This window comes from Triticum dicoccoides, chromosome 1A (genome assembly GCF_002162155.2).
Source record: "Triticum dicoccoides isolate Atlit2015 ecotype Zavitan chromosome 1A, WEW_v2.0, whole genome shotgun sequence".
Classification (NCBI taxonomy): domain Eukaryota; kingdom Viridiplantae; phylum Streptophyta; class Magnoliopsida; order Poales; family Poaceae; genus Triticum; species Triticum dicoccoides.
In genome coordinates this window covers 125,456,746-125,465,656 of record NC_041380.1, presented here as the reverse complement: position 1 = coordinate 125,465,656, position 8,911 = coordinate 125,456,746, and positions in this window count along the sequence as shown.

Sequence of the window (8,911 nt, the reverse complement as noted above, 5' to 3'; positions counted from 1 at the left end):
CACTATCTATCTTAGGGTTTAGGGTGGGGGCGGGGGGCCAATAGGGCTCGCCAGGGCGGCAACGGACCGGTGGTGGGGAGTTGTTTCGGGTGGCGAGGCGGCGCTGGGGCCGGCGGTTCGGCCGGTGGTGGCTGCCAGCTCAGGGGGGTGCAGGTTGAAGATGAACGGCATGCCCTCCCTAAACTACATGTCAAGTGCCTCTCTGCTACCATTGCGTTCAGTTTCAACAGTAACATTCAGATTCCATAGTAAATTTCAGTTTCGACAGTTAAGTTCAGAGTCAATAGTTTTTACCTCATCTGTTGAAGTCAGGTGGTTTTTGGTGATGTAAATTTTACATATATTTTGCATCATCTATTGGAGATGCTATTAGAATCTCACTTGAGATTGACGATGTCTGTCTTGTGCTGCTTCAGCCTTGACGTCTTATGGCTCACCGGGGCTGCTCCAACGACAGAACGATCCATCACAACAGAGAAGTGCCCTGGACGCCGTCTATAGATTCCTCAGATCTTCCTCCACACCTCCGACAGCCACCTCTGCCTCAACTGCTTTAGCGACCAACCGAATGATGCTAAGGTCGACACGGCTATGACAAAGAGGTTGTACACTTGTTGCATCACTTATTACTATACATTCATGTCGATCCATTAGGGCTATTTTGGTTCGACGGAAAAACATAGAAATAGGGAATTTTCCAATGGCACTCCACTATTCAATTATTCATGCATTTTGTTGAAAGGAATGAAGAAAAACATCCACCTGGACCTACTTTTCAAAATCCTATGCATGAAAACAAGACCAAGTGCATTAGTGGCAGAATAACATTCTAACTGTGCACGCTTTCATATGGTTTCACTTTATTTTGGCCATGTTTCTTTGCATCCCTCTGCTCTTCCAATTCCTGTAAACCAAACACTCAAGTTGACAAAAATCCCGTGTTTACAAATGCTCTGTTTACCATGTGCATTCCTATCCTATTATGGTGTTTTTCCTATCCCTGTGTTTTTAGAATCATGCAAGCTAAATGAGCCCTTACAGAATTACTTCAGTTACAGTTAGGTGTTGAAGGGAACTTTGTGTGGTTTGTCCTGCTCCTGCCGTGACATCGTCCACCTCAACTGAGCTGCTCTATCGACAAAAACATCCACCAAACCAGACATCACGACTCCTAACCGTCTTTCGCCGCCTCAGATCTCCTTCCCTGCCGCCGGCACCCACCACAACGGCATCACCATCATCGACTCAGCAGATGAACCTTAGGAGTACACAGGTCCACGAGAGAGATCGCACTCTTTTGTTTCTGCTTATGTTATGCATTGCTTAAAATTACCTGCTACTTTATCGTCTTGTTCACCTCTTGGACTCCAAGTCAGGACCAAATTAATGTTCAAACTTGAGTTCTAAATTAGTTGTGGGGCACATATCGAGGAAGTAATGAATAGTATCTCTGTCTAATATCTGGTTCACCTAGGGTACGCCTATGTTGTTCATCTTGGGTGGGAAACAAATAGTAAAGCAATCATCCTCTGTCTTTTTATTAAATTAAAGCAATCATCAGCCTGCTATCATTATTTTTGGATCCATCCACTCGTTGTTATCATCACTCTAAATTTCTGCATGCTCTCCTTACATAATCTCACCATATTTTTTTAGTATGCATGTCAGATATTGTACACAGTCATGCTGAACATGTAGAGAAAAAGAGAAGAGTTTTGCATGGCAATACAATGTCATGAAGACATCGCTCCATGGTGGGTTCAATGGCAAACCCTCCCCACCCCTCTCCAGATTGTAATCCAGAGGAAGATAGCTGTTCTGAGGCGGATTCAGATGCCGCTGACCACTCCTATTTACCCCCCAAAGTGTTTGCTCTACCTTGGCATGATGATGTTAGTCATATAATGCATATGTTGCCTTGCAGTGCCTACTTTTGACATCATATATGTCATCTTCTTAGTTTAGACATGTTCTGTAATGCCACCTGTTTAGTTCTATATCATATATGAGAATTATGCAGTCTCATGTCTTTGAGCCAGCCATAATATACGTGAAATGTGCAATGCCATCCTGTTTAACCAGGCATCATATATTTGAATGATATCTTGCCCATCCTTTTCTTCATTACATTTCCATTTATTGATAATGTTTGTACATTAAACTACTCTTCCTGTGAATCAGCCATTTGGGTGGGAGATTGAAAAATCTGGAGTGAAAACAAGGCCTTCAGAGCAGACAGTGCTACCTGTCGAAGCAGATCTCTTGTTGGGTCCCGATAGCTCCTCCGAGATGGATTCGGAGACAAATGACTAGTCCAATTCCCCCACCGAGGTGTATGCTCTAACTTGGCATGGTTATACTACTCATATCATGCATTGCATAGTTTAGACATCATATACACAATATTCAACACCATGTTCTTAGTTCAGACATCATATCTAATGCCCTCTGTTTAGCATATAAATCACATATGTGAATTAAATGATGTGATCCTTATTACTTAGATAACATGTAGGTGAATTATGTTATGCGATCCTGTTTAGTTATTCATCATATCTTTGAATTATGTTATGCTATGCTATCTAGTTTAGATAGACATCATATATGTGAAATTATGTCATGCTATCCGTTTTAGTTAAACAATATACATGTCGACTATTTCATGCCCTCTTTTTTCCACACTATCTATTGCATCTGTCTCTCATACAATGTTTGTACATTCAACTATGTTTCCTGTTTATCAGCCATTTGAATTGGAGCGAGTGATGCCAGCATCTAGCGGACTAAAAACATGGTCTTCAAATAAAACAATGCTACCTCTTGGTGGAGATAGCACCCCGGTTGTACATGCACGAGAATCAGCCCTACCACACATAACCCAAACTCTCGCAGATTGTACCCCTACTGCGATGGACAGAGAACCAGCTTCACCCAATCTAACCCCAACCCCAGCAGATAGTAACCCAGTTCATGTTGACATAGCACCATCTCCACCAAAGAGCTCCCAAACAAGAGCAGTTAGTAAGGCAGCTCCAGTGCCCAAAGGGCCAGTACTACCACGGCGAACCCCAACTCCACCAGTTAGTACGCCCATTCCTGTGGAGGAAGAACAACCAGCTAGTCATAGTTTAGCATCTATCACATTTGATGTTGTTAAATCGTATGTGCGTATCTTCCCATCTTGGAAATATTATACTGAAGATGTAGGAAAATGCCATTTGTAGGTGTTTGTCCAGGAGTTATGTGTAAGTAATGTTATTCATGGCAGTTACTTTGCTTTGTCCCATACATCCTACCTCCATGATGGTTATAATACAGCAAATTTTCCCATTTTTCTCTATAGAGAAGGACCGATTTAAAAACTCAGAATGAGGTAACCTGTGCTAATACCTTTGCTATCTTCAAGAATGCTTGGTGGCAGTATCGGAATTACCTGAAAAAAACGTACTTCATCGGCAAAGAAACTCATCAAATTCCCTTACGTTCTCCTGAGACACATTTACTGGACGATGACTGGGAACGCCTTGTTCTATACTGGTCCCAAACCAATAATGTGGTAAGGTCTATGAGCTCATTTTCTATTTTTAAGTACTATATTCCTGCGTCTTACTATACTCTGTTCATGTAGAACAAGTGCCTAAACCTGAAGAACAATTGTTCTAATTTAAGATTCCATTGCTATCATCTATACCTACTAATAAAGCAAGGTGCGTTTCACCAAATATTTAATCCGTTCACCCATATTATTATTGTTGATGATGTTCTGACCAAGGTGGTACTAAATTTTACGTTGGAAAGATTATTCTTCTCCCTAATAATTATATAATAATAAACCATGGATTGTTTCTGGTCGTACGTCGTTGGCGCTTTTGCAGAAAAATCCCATCATTTTTTAGAAATTAACCCGCAGTCCTCCTAATATGTCAAACTGAACCGGTACGGGCAATGGAAAAGAAAAAAAAACACGCTTACCTCCCCCGTCTCCACCTCCAACGCGCCGCCGCAGTCGGCCCTCGCCCCTCCGCCGCGCGCCGCCATCGCCCCTCCACCGTGTGCCGCCCCCACCCCTGCGGCTTTCCCCCACCGGCGACACGGACGCCGGCGCCGCACCTTCCCCCAACTCCTTTCTCTCCTCCTCCTTCGCCGTCATCACTCTTCATCAGCCGGTAGACTCCGTCGAAATGGCCAAGCGGTGCTGGAATTTACCGCAACGGGTAGGTGGCCGGCGGGCGGCGCGAGGAAGATGGCGGATCCAGGCGCGATGTCGAGGGTTCAGGCTGCTGGTGCGGTAGCTTGCTCCGATGGCGGCGGTGTCCTGCTCATCCAGAGAAAGAGAGAGACATGGCGTGAGGGAGAGAGGAAAGAGAGGAAGAAATGAGAAGGAGAAGGGGCGTGGGATGAGGGAGGTAGACGCTGGCGGTGGTGCCGCTCTGCCGCAACATCTTTCTTCCCCCACGTCCCTACTGCTACTCCTCTAACTCTATCTCTCTGCTATCGATTCTCTGTCCGCTGCTACCTCTCCTCTCTACTCCTTGCTGCATGTGGCTGTCCCATCTCTCCTAGCGCTGCTGCTGCACTTCTTCTGAAGCTCTTCTCAAACCCGTTGATGCAGTTCTTCTCTGAGCTCCAACCTGTTGCTTCTTCTCTCTCTCTCTCTCTCCCTCTCTTAATTTTTCTGTAATTCTATGAACCATTGTTGTGTGATTATATGATTTGTGGTATTTGCTTGAGTGAATCTGTAAGGTTTGTACGTTCTGGAAAGTGCTAGCACCTACATATTATCCATTTTTTTCTAAATGTCATGAGGCATGAGCCACAATTTTTCTCAAGAACGACCCTTGGTATATATAAGGCATGCATACAATTTTAATAACACTCTTTTTGCTCTCATTTATCTGTTGGCATAGAGCATCGTATAATATAGAAGAGTCATTCAAACATAGCTCTTTGAATATCGGACAAAATATTGGTTGCCTGATTTATTTATAAGAAGATTCTTCTATGTATTTAGTTACATGATTTTAATTTGATCGTCTTCTTACGACTTTTTTTGCTGAGTATGATATTTCCTTAGGTTCACCTTGACCTTCACTGCTCTTGTGTAAGAGCTTAAGTAAATTGATGTTGTATCATCAGAATCTGTAGCCTTGGACAATTTTTTTGTCTGTACACACACTTTAATTTCTTGCTCGCACTGAAATCCCTCTTTGTCACAGGATGAATCAGAAACTGAAGATGATGATCCCATGGACACAGAAGAAGCTTCCTCTGTCCTCATCGCTGCACTGTAGTCTTTCAGCCAAGTTCTGGTGAACTTTTAACTCCAGTTTAGAGAATTGCTCATGACTTGACAGAAATCATTCTTATGAGCACATCATTTGATTCTATTACTAGGTCAGTCAACTTCAACTACCATGTGGAAGTAGAACTATTGTTGTTTGTCAGTTAAGACAGTCGGGAACTTGGTGTTGTCATTCCTGGCTATTGTATTAGGATACTAGCAGCACTTACATGCAGATATGCTTGTGATTCTAATGATAATACACTAGGTGATTGATGTGTAGGTCGCTCAAGTCCTGTGGGGTGCTGGGCTAAAGGTGTTCCATGTACATGAACCATAAACTGGAATTGAAATTATTCTCCGCATGCACAAGTAAAACCTATGCAAAGTGAACAATCTCACAGTTGCAGCTTATATTCAGTACTTCTTCATTACAACTGTCGATTTCAAAGCATTTTCTTTCTCTAATTCTGCAACTTTATAAACTGCAAATCAGTTTTGCTCACAAATGTTTTGCTCCTCATAAAACTAATTTTCTACTAACTGATTTCCGTATTTCCATTATAGTTTATTAATTACCATGGTCAAGGAATTATCAGCGTTTTTTCTGACTTGGTCAACTTACCCTCGCAGTAATCTGCCATAAAAGATAGAATGTAAGAAAGGGTCTACTTTAGCAGTTGAGATCAAGATGCTACTCCAATCTATATATGAAACCAAATCAGGTGGGCTCGATGACAAAGAGGTAATCAGACATGAACTCTTTCAGTATAAAAAGTTGATGGTCCTAATTAGTTTATAGCTTATTTCTTGATCACTTTAATTTACACGACCTCTCCACGACTTTTCGTGTTCTGTGGTAATATATTTGATCATAGTCACATCTTACACAAGATGATTATTTATGTTCCTAATTTATCTTCCTCTATCATGGTGGTAGGGAAACATCACCATTAGTTTGCCTGAGATAGAAGGACTTCACATAATTTTGTCAATAGCATTGATCAGGATATCTTTTTTCTTATTCCTTTCTATTTGTAGACAAGGAAGAACCATAGAGAATCTCGATCCTTTCACTATAGCAGTACCTGAAGCAGAGCAAACCGTTGTCTCAAATTTAATAGTAGATGGAAAGGAATGGTTGTTTTTGTTGCAGGTTACTCCAAGAACAAGTGCATTGTCAAGCTAGATGTTTTATATTATCCATCCATAATCTGGATGCTTGTGTATCCTGCGACTTGGTTCATCCATGATATATTTGTGTTCAAACACAAGTGTGGGCTGCTTGCAGGGTAGAGCATAATTGGATTTTAAAGCCATTTATAATGTCCTTCAAAACTATAAGTTTGAACAAAGGTACATTAAGTTGTGTCACTCACATGGAGAATGTTGCCATCTATAATGCCTTACAAGTCTGAGCTCCATCACGATAATCTGATTAGTGTATCGCAAGTCTGCTATTTCTAACTGTACAAATTCTGCACTTATTTAGCATTTTACATGATGCGTAGATTTTTTAGAACAGAAATAAGTGAATCCCTACAACCTGATTTTGCTATATTATTTAGTTCGAAGTTACTTTGTAAATCCCAGTTTCTCTAGTATTGTAACTCTATGTCAAATTAAACTGATATTTCTCTTGTGGACAACTTCAATTTGTAATATCATGATTTTCTTTTTCAGAAACCACTTCAACTAGCCTAGGGCTATGTCTATTAGTCCTCTAGTATTTCTTGGAATGAGATAACACATGTTTCTTCAAGTGTCTACACACTACATGAAGTAAGTTTCTTATAGAAGTAGTCAAACCTGGATACCAATTTATTGGAACATTATATTTCTTATAGAAGTAGCCAAACAAGGATACCAATTTATTGGAACCATCAAGGAAGAGACACTCCTGGAGGGTCAGAAGTAATGCAATATATTCTCCCTCTTATGCCTATTTGAAATACAGTTGTAGGGTTATACTTTGCCACTCATATTGCAGTACTCAAGTGTACACTACTAGGAAAAGGGCTATAGCTAATATGGACATTAATGGCGCACCACATATGTGGTGTGCCACTGCTATATAGCAGTGGCGCACCATGTGTAGGTATGCCATTAATGTCCATATCACTAATGGCGCACCACACCCACGGTGCGCCACTACTAACAATTTTTTTTCCAAAACTAGTAATGGCGCACCAGGGCATAGTGCGCCATTACTAGTTTTAACTAGTAATGGCACACCACACACTCTGTGTGCCACTACTAACAAATTTTTTTACTTTTTTTTCAAAACTAGTAATGGCGCACCAGTGTATAGTGCGCCATTACTAGTTCAAACTAGTAATGGCGCACCACAACCACGATGCGCCGCTAGTAACAATTTTTTTATTTTTTTGCAAAAACTAGTAATGGCGCACCACGTAACAGATGCGCCATTAGTAACTAGGGTTACTAATGGCGCATTGTTAGGTGGTGCGCCATTACTAACTTTCTTTGCACCCCCCCTCGGACCGCCTTTTCAATTTTAGAAAAAAATAAAAGAAAATGATGGAAATGTCAAAAAATAAAATAAAATAAGTTTCTCATGTGATGTGTGGTCTAGTTGTTGGGAAAATTTACAAATATGAATTTTGACTTTATTTGCAAAATTTCTCGGGAATTTAGTAAAATGGGCATAACTTTTGCATACGAACTCGGGTTAAAAAGTTTTTATATGAAAAATCATCTACTCGAAAAGTTACATCCAAATTGAACCGGGGGAACGTTGTTCAAGATTTTCAGAATCCCCAAAAACCTAACAGAACGAAAGATACGGGACTTTTAGGATCTAGAGGGGGGAAATGAAAAAAAATCAAACTTACTAGTGGCACACCATTAGCTAGGTGCGCCACTAGTAACAGAAAAAATTGGTTTCAATTTTTTTTGTTTTTTTTTTCAAAATATGATATGTAATATGATCGGGAAGTTTGAAATATTTTTTCAAAATTTTATCACACTCGTGAACAAGAACAAAGTCCTAGACATCAACAAGGTTTAATAGGATTGATATGATAGATATATCAAGAAGTGCTTGTGAAGTGAGCTGGTGCTAGGGTTGGATAGAACTACAAAGTTAAGCGTGCTCGGGCTGGCCCGAGATTAAGCCATAGTGACCCGAGATTAAGAAAAAAGTGAAAAAAAAATTGAAAAAAAAATTGTTAATAATGGCGCACTTCTATGTGGTGCGCCATTACTAAGTCAGATAGTAATGGCGCACCAGATAGGCACAGTAATGGCGCACTATAGGTGCGCCATTACTATCTGGGATACTAATGGCGTGATAATAGTGACGCACCTATAGTGCGCTATTAAAGGACAAAACAGGTGCGCCACTAATTAGTCTTTTCCTAGTAGTGGTAGCATGGATGGAGCAGGAAAGTGTGCTAAACCTTCTAATTTGGATACTACACTTGTACGAGTTACGGGCCACTATTGTTTGTCATATGTGATATGGATTGTAGATGTAGTGGTAATGTACCACATTTTTCTTTTAGTAAGGATGATATGTTATACGGAGTATAACAATCTTGTTGCCGTGACCTTCCTATTGCCCGTAGAGCCAGAAGAAAAATAGAATAAAAATTTTCATTAGACAAA